The sequence below is a fragment of the Eschscholzia californica genome, unplaced genomic scaffold, assembly GCF_041429995.1.
Source record: "Eschscholzia californica isolate CP2 unplaced genomic scaffold, dmEscCali1.0.p SCAF_6, whole genome shotgun sequence".
NCBI lineage: Eukaryota > Viridiplantae > Streptophyta > Magnoliopsida > Ranunculales > Papaveraceae > Eschscholzia > Eschscholzia californica.
This window is the reverse complement of record NW_028238483.1, coordinates 5,968,069-5,982,805: the sequence shown is the minus strand read 5'-3', so window position 1 is coordinate 5,982,805 and position 14,737 is coordinate 5,968,069.

The following is a 14,737-nucleotide window of genomic DNA, read 5'->3' as shown; positions in this document are numbered from 1 at the left end:
CCATCTCAATCAGGACCGAGGCGACTGTGGTTCTCCTGAAACCCTAAAGAATCGACTGTAAAACCATCACAAAGATCTAGTTGGAACTCAGGTATTGGAAGAGGTGAAGAGGCAAGGAAGAGGGAAAGAAGGATAATTAGGGTTTGAGTGTTAGGGAAGTGGAGGGGAGGCGGCAGAGAAAGGAGCAAAGATAGTTAGGGTTAGGGTTACAATTTCTAGAGATTTATTTTGGTACCTTAGTCATTTATGTAAAAAAGGGTATAAATGTCAAAATTAAAATTCAGACCCAATAAATTCAGATAAAAAAACAAACATTCTAACTTGTATTCAGATTCAGCCTATTCAGATTCAGCTAATTCAGTTCAGCCAATTCAGATTCAGCCAATTCAGATTCAGACGAAGAAAAAAAAACAAACAGCACCTAAGATTTGTGTATCGGTTAAATTTTAAAAGAAGGGGTTTATTACCCCAATTTATTACGAGCTTTTTCTTTGACCCCTTGTTTTGGCCTTCTTCGACGGTTCCCCCATTCTTAAGCTTTGTTCTGACTTCTCATAATTGCCACTTCGTTTCCCTCTATTTCTATTGTTTTCTCTTGTCGTCTTTTTACTTACTCTTTCTCTCTCATCTTAATCTGTTAGCTCTCCCTTTATTCTGAGGACATGTATTGATGGAAATCCACTACAGAACAAACAAATCTGGCAAAAGAGAAGTCCTTTTGTTCGAGGAGTTCATGGAATAACACTGGGACGGGGATCAACCACTTCTCACATAAAGTTGGCAATTTGCCGCTGCTATTACTTTGATTTTACTTGACTTCATAAAATATCGTCATGATTGAATCCAACGGTCGACATTCAATATCCAGAACTACAGATTCTGATAGTATCCAGAACTACAGATTCTGATAGCAAGTCCAATCCTGTCTTAGGCCTAAAAAACCATTTTTTTTCAACCTAAAAAATTCATTTTTTTCAACCCCAAATTTATTTTTTCAACCCAAAATTTTAAGCAGACGCTCAGCCTAAAAAATGAGCTCTAATGTCAACCTCGTTTTAGGCCTAAAATTTATGCATGTGAGAAACACATGTGTAAATTTTTGTCGGTGTCCGAAAAACATGTGTGATCTTGTGTATGTGCGAAACACGTGTTTGAACTATTTTCGAAATAATATATTTTTTTCAAGGTTGGGGAATTATTCGGGTACACGTTAGTGGGATGTATTTTAATTGTTAATGTGTGAGTTTTTGTTTGATTTTTTTGAAATAAAACTAAAACTAATTAAAGTTTAAAATAAAATTAAAAGTTATTATATTAAAACAAAACATTTGGTCATTGGATGACCTTACGATCTTTCAACAAAAAAAAAGGATGATCTTATAATAAAGTGGTCCATTTCATTATTTTCATATTTGTTACTTCGTGAATTTGATAACGAATTTGGTTTTGTATGATCAAGGTTGGTTGTAATTATAGGATTGTAGCTTACAAATACTTTCCAAGATTTGCATTCAGAAATATTTAGTTTGGTTAGTTAGTGTCAAGGGAAAGATCTAATAAGGATAATAACAACACATCGAGATCCCTAATCTTGTTCAACCCTCTTTAGTCTTCAAGACTTCAACGAAGAATCGAGTCCCTAATCCCTAAATCCCTAAATCTGAATTCCTAATCCTTAATCTTTGTTTGTTTTGGTTTTGGGGTTTGTCTTGTTCTTGTTTGATGAAGGAAGTAGTTATCATCTTCAAGCCTTAACGACAACAAATCGGTTGGTGATTTGTTTCTTTCAGTTTGATCAAACTCAAATCAAAGGTACGGTCTAAATAAATTTTTTTTATCGAAATATCTAGAAATAATTTTTCTTCTGTTCGATTGGTGATTTTTTTGATTCGATCAAACTCAACGAATCGGTTCATTCTTCTTCTCTGTTTTCTTATTATCATACTCTTTGTTATTTCAACCTAGTACAACAACAACACCACGCAAAATTATTTCAAGATTGTTGCCCATTTCATCTAAAATTTGCAACCAAAGTGACGGCCAAATCAGGGGCGGGCCTAGTAAGGGGCATGTGGGGGCATGGGCCCCCACAAGCTCCCAAGACTCCCCTTAACACTACTCCCATATAAAAAAATTATTCCTAAATATTTTTTTTTTCTTTTCTTCGTAGGAAACCCACTATTTTGTTATTAAAGAAAATTCACTTCTCATATGTACCCACCACAAAATTAAGCAATTATAATTTAAGTTCATGGAAAAATAGTGTAAAACCCATCTCACCATAATCTCATTCTTTATACGTGAAATGATATATACTAATTATTTTGTAATTTAATTTCTTGGTAAACCTAGTCTGATGAGTAACACGATTTTTCTTAATCATCTTTTCTTTGAAAAAATTATTTTTTTGCATAAAATATAAATTTTTTAATGTGTTAAATTAATTACCTAGCTTGATTATTTACATAAATAAAAGTATAACCACTAAATTACAATAAAAATAAAACGGAAAATATTTTGATAAAAAACATGATCCTAAATAGTCAAATGCCTTAGGAACCAAATAAGATAAAAACATGAATATATACAATTTATTGACCTTTAGAATTTTGATTACGTGTAAAATTTTTCCCCCAAGTGTTGTTTTTTTTGCTTATCTTTGTATTTATATTTCTAAATTAAATTATTTAATTCTTTTTCTTCAAAAATTTGAACTAAACTACTGTAAAAATATAATTAAGAATATAATGAAATTCACATACGTATTGCTTAGGATCATTCAAAGAAGATTAAATAGCAATAGGTTGATTGGAAGAAAAATTTTGTCCAAGTTTGTCGATTTCTAAATATGATAAACTATAGTGTAGGACGAACCACTTTTTTATTGAGTCGATCCAGAAAGTATTCAATATAGTAAATTAAAATATAACGGGTTCATATATATTGTTTCATTTGCTAATTTATGTGGGTATCTCTTTTTAAAAGTGCCCCCACGAAAGAAAATTTCTGGCTTCGCTACTGGGCCAAATGATGATATTATCGATTAAATTTTTAGTTTTGATTAAGTTGTATCAAACCATACTATAATAGTGTAAAGTTGTAACTTCTGTAAATTTTAGTTTTGCATTTTGTTTTTTGGCCTTCTCGTGCTACATATCCGATAGCAGGTTGTCCGTTGCCCAGCATGTCCGGAAGCCTTAACCGGACACGGACATACAAGTTTTGAGGAAAAAAAATTTCATTTAGTCCGCCAGTCCGAACGGTCATAGTAGAGTTTTGTCTGGTCCTGTTGAACCTGGAACAAGTCTGTCCCTGGCTGTCCGTCCAGACCGATTCCCGACCCTAGCGATATATGCTTGTCCCGTCTAAGCCCTGTGACTTTTTTTTCTACGAAGTTGATGATCTGATCAGTGCACGCTGGTGACGGAGCATCGGCTGAGTGTGTTGTGGGGTTGTGAGCTATCCTCGCGCTTCTTTTAGAAGCTGAGTGGCTAACTCCACTTACTTTCGAACCTCCGGTGATCATTAAACATGTCCTTGTTGGGATTGGCTGCTCTGACTCTTTCGGTTGTTCATCTCTGAGCACTAGTGTCTTCTTTCCTTTGTCTGTCAGCATGTCTGCAAGATTTCTGCCACCTCAATCTCAGGGCTATACAATCTCTAGTGGTATGCTTGTGATCTGAATGAAACTCAAATCACTAGGAGGTGCCCCTCTTATTGCTTGGAGTTTTGGTCTTACCTGGCCACCTCACTGTGTTACCCATAATTTTCGTCACGACTATTACCTCGTTCAGTTCGACATTGAGGTTGTACTTTGGCAATATAGCCCTGGGAAGAGCATGGACCTTCTCATCAGGTCATCTGGATTGAGGATCTAAAGGTCTCCTGTTCTCCCTCAGATTCAGGCGCCTTGGTGGGTATGGGTCTCTGTTGCCCCTGTGTTTGAGCCTTCCCGTGTAACTCCTTACACCCTCAAGTTTACCAGTCTAAGCGTTTCAGGAAAGCTTAATGCTTGTGACCCTGAAATCACTTCCATATTTAGTCTTAGGTGATGAGTACGTAAAGTACTCCATTTTTGGGCTTTATTTTATAGTTTTTAAGTATTAATTTTGGTGGGATAATTAAGTTACATGGTTTTGTAGGAAACTCCCAAAAAGGTAAAGAAGTTACTAATACAAGAAGTTTCTAAAGATATTGAGGTAGATATATGAATTGGTAACTATAAAGAGTGAAGTTGGTGAAGAAAATGGTTTGCTTAGGGTGCGTTCTGCAGTTCGGCATTTTCCAGGGGGTAATTCTGGATTATAAGGGACTGAAATGTAAGAAACTATAAAGGGGGAAATACATTGCTGCCACAGCCCACGTGAATGTGATTTGGTCATGGTGACGTCATGGTGACGTCAACAACAATTTTGTGTACAAAACAGCTTTCCAGAAAACTTTTGAGGGGTTGGGCAAAAGGCCCAATCCCTTGGACGAAATAGGGACCCGCTCCACTGCAGAGAGAAAATAGGGAGCAGGTCCAGCGTGTCAGGAGGGAGTTTTGTGTGTCAATTAAGGCCTCATTTTTCATGAAATTACAAGAAATGCCATTCACCCAATCCCATACTCCCCCACGTTCCTTTAATTCCAACGTGACATGTGTCATTTCTTTCCCTTATCTCTTCTCAACTTTATTTCTCTCTCCTCCTTGTTTCTCTCAAACAGTTTCTCTCTCTAGTTATTTTATTTCTCTCTCCTAAATTATCTATAACTACTTTATCTCTTCAGATTTTTTTTTCTCCTAAATAATTTTATTTCTCTCTAATTATTTTATTTATCTCTTTCTATAACTACTTTATCTCTCCAGAATTTTTTCTCTAGATTCATCTCTTCCCCTAATTTCTCTCATAAATTTACGGTAAATTTATCTCTCTTCCCCCTAGTTTTTTTTGGTAAATCTTAAAGTTTTTTTTGGATGGATTTCATTTTCAAGTTTGAGATTTATATCGAGATTTTATTTCCCTCTTTATCATTTTTCTCCTTATATTTTGGGCATTTGTTTAGATTTTCTGTATTGTACATTTTTTTAAAACAATAGGTTTTGTACTGTACATTTTTTGTGTACTGGACACTTTAATACTGAGAATTTTCTTTTGTACCAGAAATTTCCTTGTGTATCGGAAATTGTTTTATGTACTGGCCATTTGGTTATGTACGAGACAGATTTGTACTTGGAATTTTCTTATGTACTGGGAATTATTTTATGTACTAGCCATTTGGTTATGTGTTACACCTTTGTACTGATAATTTTTTTGTGTACTGGGAATTGTTTTATATACTAGCCATTGTACTAGACACATTTGTACTGGGAATTTTCTTATGTACCGGAAATTATTTTATTTATTAACTATTTGGTTATGTGCTAGGCACTTATTTGGTTATGTGCTAGACACTTATGTCCCGAGAATTTTCTTGTGTACCGGGAATTGTTTTATGTACTAGCCATTTGGTTATATACTAGACACTTTTGTAGTGGGTATTTTCTTGTGTACCGTGGATTGTTTTATGTACTAGACATTTAGTTATTGCTAGACACTTTTGTACTGAGAATTTTCTTGTGTATCGGGAATTGTTTTATGTACTGGCCATTTGGTTTTGTACTAGACACTTTTGTACCGGAAATTGTTTTATGTGCTGGCCATTTGGTTATGTACTAGACACTTTTGTACTGGGAATTTTCTTGTATACCGGGAATTATTCTATGTACTAGCCATTTAGTTATGTACGAGACACTTTTGTACTGGGAATTTTCTTGTGTACCCGGAGTTGTTTTATGTACCAGTCATTTGGTTGTGTACTAAACACTTTTTGTACCGGGAATTTTCTTATATACCGGGAATTGTTTTATGTACTGTACATTATGTTATGTACAGTATATAATAGAATGTGGTATACGTTTCTTCTCTCAAATATTATTCTTTCTTTTCTAATTTGAAATTTCTCTCCGGATTTTTCCTATTTTAGCTCTATCTAAAATTTGATTCCTTTTTCATATTTCCTCTCCAGATTTTTCTCTTTCCATATTTTTCTTTTTTAAGCATATATTCTCTCTCTAATCTTAACTACTTTCCTTCTATCAAACATTCTTGCTTTATATGTTGGAAGATTTTTATAAAGATTTTTTAATGAATTTTCGGTAAACAAAAATCTAAAAACGCACGTAAATCTGGTTGTTATAATGTATCAAATTTAGACGCCACCAAAGACTTTTATATGTTCTCTTTCTAAACTTTCCTTCCATAGAACAGATCAAGATATTTTTTTCTCTATAAAAGTATTAGATACTTCCGATCTTTCGTACTAGATTTTTCATTCAACAATATTCGAAGGAAAACTTTCATGTTGCAACATTCACAAAATAAGAAAAATGATAGAAATATAAGACGAAAGAAACTAAAACATGTACAGTAAACTTCCACATAACAAGGAAACGTGGGAAATGATTGGGAACGATAAAATGTACTGGGAATTGAGGAATGTACATTACATTTCCTCGAAAACTTGGTAATGAAATTCCTCGAAAACAGTAAAAGCAGAAGGATAACTTCAGATCTGATTTCTCCAAAAGCCATTAATCTCTGTCAAACAAAAATTCCAGATTTGTTGCTTCCTGAACCCAACAATCTAGTTCTTCCTTGTAAACCCAGATATGAATTTCTCCAAAAGCCATAAATCTCTGTTAAATAAAAAATCCAGATTTGTTGCTTCCTGAACCCAACAATCCGGTTCTTCCTTGTAAACCAAAAATAAAAAAAACAATCTGACTCTTCACCATACTTCCAAGCCTAAATGAATCTGGAGTAGACTTCTTTATTTATATTGTGTGAGAGAAAAAGATTAAACTGGGAGGTTGAAATTTGTAGGAAAGAAAGAGATCGAAGAGAGAGAGAGAGAAAGTGAGAAGCAGATAACTATTTTAGAGAGAGAAAAAGAAAAAACTTCAGAAATTTTCTAAGAGAGAAAGATGAGGAAACTTTTCATTTAGAGAGAGAAAGAAGGGTATTAGGGGTACTTCAAAATAATTGGCACATTCTCTTTTGTACTTTTTTATTGGGCAGCCCACTTATTAATGAATTGGACCTGCACCTTATTTTTATTTTGGTGTGGCCCTTACCCGTAATGGTACCCCACTTTTTGGGCCATTCACTCATTTTGGCAAAACTTCTCACGAGAATGCCGCCTATGCATGTCGGTTGTGAATGGGTATTTGATAAAGTCGGCTGAAGGAGTTTCTTTTATGGGAAGTTACTAATTAAATTAGTTTTGCAAATCTATAAAAGCCAACCAACTCAAGGAATTAAAAACACACATTCACTACCAACTCTAAGAGCAATTTTAGAGGAGCAATCAAAGAGCGATATTAGTTTCTTTTGAGTGTCAATTTTGGGAGATTCAAGGGCTTCATCGAAGACAAGTTTTGGAGAAAGACGAGGGCTTCATCAAATATTAATTTGGTTTTATCTTTCTCTCATTCTTTTTCTTTACTTGTTTATCATTAATTGAACCATGTATTTAATATCCATGGGTTTCTTACTCTTCCACTAGGATAGAGGATGAAACCCTCACATGAGTATTTGAAATTTTAGTATCATAATTTATTTTATTATCTCTTTTAGTGTGCCTTAATGTTTCATAATTAATCGTACTTCAGTTAGCCTAAGAAACTAACAACTTGGTTCTTAATTGCATGATATTTTAAGTGAAGTGGGTTATGGGTTTAGTTAATTGAGAAGGGTCTTTTATTGCTTTATCTTCCGAAAATTGAAGATTGATTTCTAACAATTTTTGAGTTATCAAAAGCGGGATAATAATTTGAATTAGATATTAGATTCGAATATGATTGTTAGTGGTGAATTTCAATATCCTAGATTTACCAACTTATAGATTTTCATCACAACTTAAATTTGTTTTCTAAGTTTCAATTTTTAGTTTCTCAAATCATTCTCAAAATCAACTATTTTCTTTCCTAGTTTATTAGTTAGTTTTAGGTTTAGACTTAATTCCGAACAAATCCTCGTGGGATCGACTTTGTAATACTTGCCATATTCACATACGGTTCGTGCACTTGCGAGTTTTAAATTAATCTAATTAGCCTAGTAGTATTTAGGTTCACTAGATTTCACATCATTAGGTGACAGTCTAGTTAGTAGATCAAATCTATCTAGATTTTGCTGGTTATCATCTCGATGATAATCTTTAGTATTTTAATACTAAATTAAAGCTTCTTAAGCTTTAACTATTTTCTTTTGTTTGTAAAGTTTGCAACAGTCTTCGCTTGGAACCCTTCCAGCTTACTGTTCTTCTAAGTCAAGATTGTCATCTTATTCTGGAAGTTTGCAACATATGACTTTTTCAACCATTTTATTTTCCCTACCGAGTAAAATGCTTCTCAAGAACTTTATGCGATCCAGATCATCTTATCTGAATTAGATTGGTGACGACCATCGGTATTCCAAGTATTATGAGACGTCAGGGTGAACGCTAATCATGTCTAACATGACCGATCTCTAGTATGTAGTTTACATACTGGACCAAAAAAAACTGGTCCACTCCCACTAACCTTCTTAAACTTCCTGAATTCAAGATTTCTCTTCATTCCCAAAGAAACTAACTCTTGATTACTTTGCGTAATCGAAGATTCCCACTCCTACTTGAATGCTTGAATCCTTCGATGGATTTTTAAAGCTTTCCATTGTCACTTAGCTTTCAGGATGTGTCATGTACACATTCTTTTGCTTAGTGATTGATCATTATGGTCTTAAGCATCATGACTTGAGAGATGGTCTTTTCATGGTCTATACCATGAATTCTGTGACCTTCTTTCTTAGTCTAGCTCTGGGAAACACTACTGTTTCCATCCTTGTCTGTTTTTCACTATGAAAAATCTATTTGTACTTAACAGGAACTATTCCTTTAAGAAAAATAGATCAAGTTCCAAACTTGATTTCAGACGTCGATTCCATTCTGATCTTATAACTCCAAGCCATATTTCGGAGTGATTCCTTCATAGTTTTTGTGTAGGTAGCTCATCTCTTCTTCAATAGGATTTAGTCATCTGAGACAGATCTATGATCCTTCAAGGCCTACGAGGAGTTTGAACAACTTTGAGACGCTATCTATTCCTTGAGTGTTCTCATTCGAATCTAATTCGACTTATGCGGAAGGATCTCTGAGATCTACTATCTCTACCTTTATTTCCATATCTATCGGCTAGAATCGATAGGAACCGCAATTTCTGACATTCGTATAACTCATTTGATTTGTAATACCATTGTCAGTTTGTTGCTCATATCGAATTTCTTCGATATCTTAAATTTCTCCCACTTGTCTTATTGGAATAACTCTTATTTCAAACGAGACACATCACGAGCAACTAACTCTTTGTTCTCTGATGGATTGTGAAGAATCCCCTATGTTTCTTTAGCTTTTGACGGAATGTGGTTAGGAAGGATAAACGACCGTGTTTGAGAATATGTCCCATAAAGTGTTCGGAAGATTGGCGTACCCATCATTAATCGACTCATGTCTAACATGTTCGATTACTCCCACTGGACTCATCACCCATAGGATGTGTTTGGAGCAAGATGAGAAACTATTTCTCAACCTCTTGATGGTCATCAAATTTCTGACTTAAATATTCATCATCTCGATCCAATCGAATGACTTATATTTTTGTCAAGTGGTTTCTGATTAACCCTAGTTAGTTTATTAATAGTTTTACATACATCCGTATGTATGAAGACTATTAGTTCACTAGTCATAGCTTCCTTTCGAAAGGGTGACTTTGACAAATAGTCCTTTTGAACAAAATTCACATGTGTCATATGATTCAAAATCATTAGACTTGGGAATCCATACCATTGGATCTTCCTCATGTGTCTTATGTCAATTAGACGCAATGACAAAACCAGAGTTGACCGGTTTGAATCCTTTGATCATAGCCTATAGTATCATTGTTAACGTTTCAGTTCTCCCAGAACCGACTTTGTTAATTTAGCACTGGTTTAAAACATTAGATGTTTCTAGAAGAACATAATAACACTTATTAAGTTCTACGCTAGATCCGTGTCTAAAAGAAGACTTTTGATCCAATTAAACATCCTTAGCAATTACTTGCTTCTGCTCCCTCTTAGATCTTTTCTCTTTTTAGTCAAGTATGTGATTTCCATGAAGGAAATCTACTAAACTTGCTAGATTAACTTTGTTGACAAAGATGCAAGAACAGCAATTCGCAATTCCGTTTCTTTTGTCTTCCAGGTACTTAGGGTAGTTTCCTGTAGTGGCTTAGCCATTGCTTTTAAAACTCTGACCCTTTGTCCCTATAAATCATAAGAACTTTTCTTATATTCCTTTAGTTGCGCAATCTTAAGAACTTATTTCTTAGATTCAGACGTTCCTCAATGTTCTTTTCAGTTGTCTTCACAAACTGAAGTAACATCGAACATTAGGAACGGGATATTCTCGGACGTTTTCTTTGTTTCGAATTCGAGAGCGTTTCTCGGATTCTAATCCAATCAAGGAAATAAGTTTCGTTTTATTCCTTCCTAAGGAATGAACGAAGGTTGGAAAACTATTTTCTAATGGTCATATATACTCTACTCTAAAATAAAAGGCAAAGTCCTAAAACTTATTATCATAGAAAAATCATAGTTTTTGCCACATTATTCACTGAACCGTTCCTGGTGGAATAATGCGATTCCAAGACCCCATTTCTTTGAGGTTAAGCGTACTAGGGCACTGCCCTTAACCCCATCGTCCTGGGTGAGTAACTCTTTACAGATCATATTCCTATGACTTTTGGTTGATGAATAACACATTTATGTGTTTAATTCATCCTTTGCCCGAAACCAAAACTCTTTTGGTGACTCGTTGAGAATAACCAGTTAGACATGTAGACCTCCTCATAGATCTACCCGTACTGCCCCGAGGTAAAAGATGGCACCTTGTGGAGGCAGACCCACCATCGATGAACAAGGGCGCAGTAGGTGTCTTATTCTTGGTAGGCTTTACTGAAAATTCTTTTTGGGGACTTTTACGTACCACCATCGATGAACAAGGGCGCAGTAGGTGTCTTATTCTTGGTAGGCTTTACTGAAAATTCTTTTTGGGGACTTTTACGTAATTTATCAAGTTTGCGTTACTGTGAACTCTATCATAACCATTCATGACTTATTACGTAAAGTTTATATGAGTTTGCGTAAGGAATTAATTAGTTCCTAGTATATCCCCTAAAAGATCTAATCTTTTAGATTACCTCTTGTTCACCTATGGTTCGTTTGGATTTACGTCCTTGAACCTCCATTGATTACTCCCACTTGAACCATGATCTCATCGTTCGGTTCATCAATGGATTCTACGACCCTATACTCTAAGTATTATTCAGGCATATACTCCTATGTGCTTAGAAACAAGAGTCGATTACTTATTCAAAGGCAATACTATTCTACGCATTCACATACATATACATACAAAATATGACAATCATAAAATAAAGTATGTATCCTAGGTTCGTTTCTAGGTTTTCTATTTGTGGAAAATTGTGTCATCTCTATGTCTAACATGCTTTTAAGTTAATTTTCGTGAAATATAAACTAATGGCACGTTATGTTTCTTCCTTAATGATTTCTAAAATCGATTCAAGGAGAAAATCTGTTTGGGCCCTCGGATGACCCGGGTCGATTTTGGAAAAATTGGTAGAAATCAGAAGAAGAAAAGTCAAGACCTCCCACTCGGATTAAGGCCCGAATCAAACTCGAAAGATCCAAGTCAAACTTGGTCAATAGTCCCCTTGACTAGCCCGGGTTACCCCATGACAAGTCTAGGACCTAGCCCAGCACTGGCCAAACCGGAACGGCACGTTCCAAACATGTCGGGTCCTATGTCTGGACGCTTCTTGACCAATCCCCGAGTCATAGGTCATCTCAGACATGAAGTCCGAGATGCCTAGACACACCCAGACGCGTCCTAGACGTGTCTGGACAGAAGCTTCCAATTGTACCCAGACGCGTCCTAGACGCGTCGGGACAGAAGCTTCTATACGCGTCTTGACTGTATGGTCGCGTCCTTGAGACGCGACCAAGTCAAGGTCGCACCTCTCGGACTCCTAGTCCGAGACGGTCGGGACCTATCCTAGTCCAACGGACTAGGATTCCTGGTCCTAGAAGGTCGAGACTCCTAGTCCGAGTTGGACTAGGGTTCTGTCTCTAGGAAGCATGGGACGCGTCTCAGACGCGACCAGGCCAGCAAGCCCAATTTTAGAAACTTCCAAGTTTCTTTTGCTTCTTCTTCCCTTCTCTGTGGCTACTGTTTTAAAGCAAATAGATCAGTACTAAAGCAAACAAAATAGTACTGGCTTTCTAAAATCGGAAGGGGAATACTCCAAACACCGTCAGAGTCCTGATTTCTTGAGTTGAAACCAAGGAAAAGACTTTGAGAACCCTTTGCTAGGGAAAACCCTTTAATATTACTTGAATATTCAGAAAATGTAGACTGCCTTACAAATAGAGAGCTTCCCTACTTATAGCATCCCATATACAACCCTTTCACTTCTCTAGACAGCAACTAGAAAACCCTCACATTACCTAGACACCTAATTAATATTTAGAATTTAATAATCTTGACTAATTAATTAGACTATTGACTTTACTGCCCCAGACCCTAGAGAACTTCTACCCTATTCTAGAACCATTTGCACCAGTCCCTCCTTCTTGAAGAGAACTCGTCCCCGAGTTAGTTGTTGCTACTCCGCCTCAATGATAAGCATATCAATCAGAAACATTAGAAGTAGAGTCAATGCCCATATATGGTGGTAGATTAATTTCATAGGCATTTTCCCCAATCCTTTTGGTAATCCGATAAGGTCCAATTTTCTTTTTGCTCAGTTTCGAATAAGTTCCTGTCGGGAAGCTCTCTTTTCGTAGGTAAACCATAACCAAATCCCCTTCTTTAAAATTTTTCCCACGTTTCTTCTTATCTGCATGTTCTTTGTACCTGGCATTGGATTCTTCAATCTTCAACCTGATTTCGTTATGAAGCTTCTTCATCTCCTCAACCATGTTCTCTCCCTTTCCATTTCCTTTACTGTTGTCGACTATGGGAGTTAAATCAAGAAAATGGAGGGGTTGTTTCCCATATACGACTTCAAAAGGACTTTCACCCGTGCTTCGATTCTTGGAATAGTTGTAAGCAAATTCTGCCTGAGCTATAACCACTTCCCATTGTTTTGGGTTATCCCAAATTAAGCAACGTAGTAGATTTCGCAGGCTTCGATTGACCACCTCAGTCTGCCCATCAGTTTGTGGATGGTGGGAACCGCTATATTGAAGTTCAGTTCCAAGCTTTTTCCATAAACTCCTCCAAAAATGTGATAAGAACTTAGAGTCTCGATCTTATGTAATTGTTTTTGGTACCCCATGCAAGCGGACAACTTCACGAAAGAAGAGATTGGCAATGTGAGAAGCATCCATAGTTTTCTTGCAACAAATGAAATGAGCCATTTTAGAAAAACGGTCCACCACTACAAAGATGGAGTCCATTCCTCTTTGTGTTCTAGGCAGTCCTAAGACAAAATCCATGCTCACATCTTCCCATGGTGAAGTAGGAACCGGAAGAGGGGTATAAAACCCTGTATTTTGCACCCTTCCCTTAGACTCTTGGCATATTTTACATTTATCAACAAACCTGTAAACATCACGCCTCATTCGGGGCCAAAAGAACTTTTGTTCCACCATAGCATAGGTTTTATCCCGACCAAAGTGTCCCCCCAAGCCACTACTATGCATATCAAAGAGGAGTCTTTCTCTTAATGAGCAATCGGGTATGCACAACTGGTTGCCTTTGAAAAGGAATTCATTGTGCAAGACAAAATTACCTTGCTGCCCAGTTTTAGAGTCATTCCAAACGGAACTGAAGCATGGATCAACAACGTACAACTCCTTGAAACAATCAAATCCTTCAACAGTTGTTGTCATACTTGTAAAAAGCATTGTTCTCCTGCTGAGTGCATCTGCCACTTTATTGGAGATTCCAGATTTATGCTTTATGGCAAATGTGAATTGCTGAATAAATGAAACCCAACGTGCATGTCTTTTGTCTAACTTCTTTTGGCTGTTAATATGTTTTAGTGCTTCGTGGTCAGAGAACAAAACGAACTCCCTTTGTATCAAGTAGTGCTGCCAATGCCTTAATGCTTGAACAATAGCATAAAATTCTTGATCGTAGGTACTATATCTCCGCCTTGTGTCATTTAACTTCTCGCTGTAAAATGCTATTGGTTTCCCTTCTTGGCTTAGGACTGCACCAATCCCAACCCTAGATGCATCACATTCCACTTGAAAAACCTTGTCAAAGTCCGGCAATGCTAGAAGAGGTGCTGAACACAACTTTTCTTTTATTCTTGGAAGCTTTTCCCTGCATGTGTTGTCCATTTGAACTTCCCTTTCTTCATACAATCAGTTAATGGAGCAACTATTGTGCTGAAATTTCTGATAAAGCGTCGGTAAAATGTTGCTAATCCATGAAAGCTGCGTACTTCTCCGATTGTCGTTGGTGCTGGCCAGTTCTTAATTGCCTCCACTTTACTCTCATCCATTTTAATTCCACTTGCACTTACCACATAACCCAAAAACAGCAAAGAGTCAGTGAGAAAGTCACACTTCTTCACGTTAATATAGAGCTTTTCTTGGCGTAAGACAGC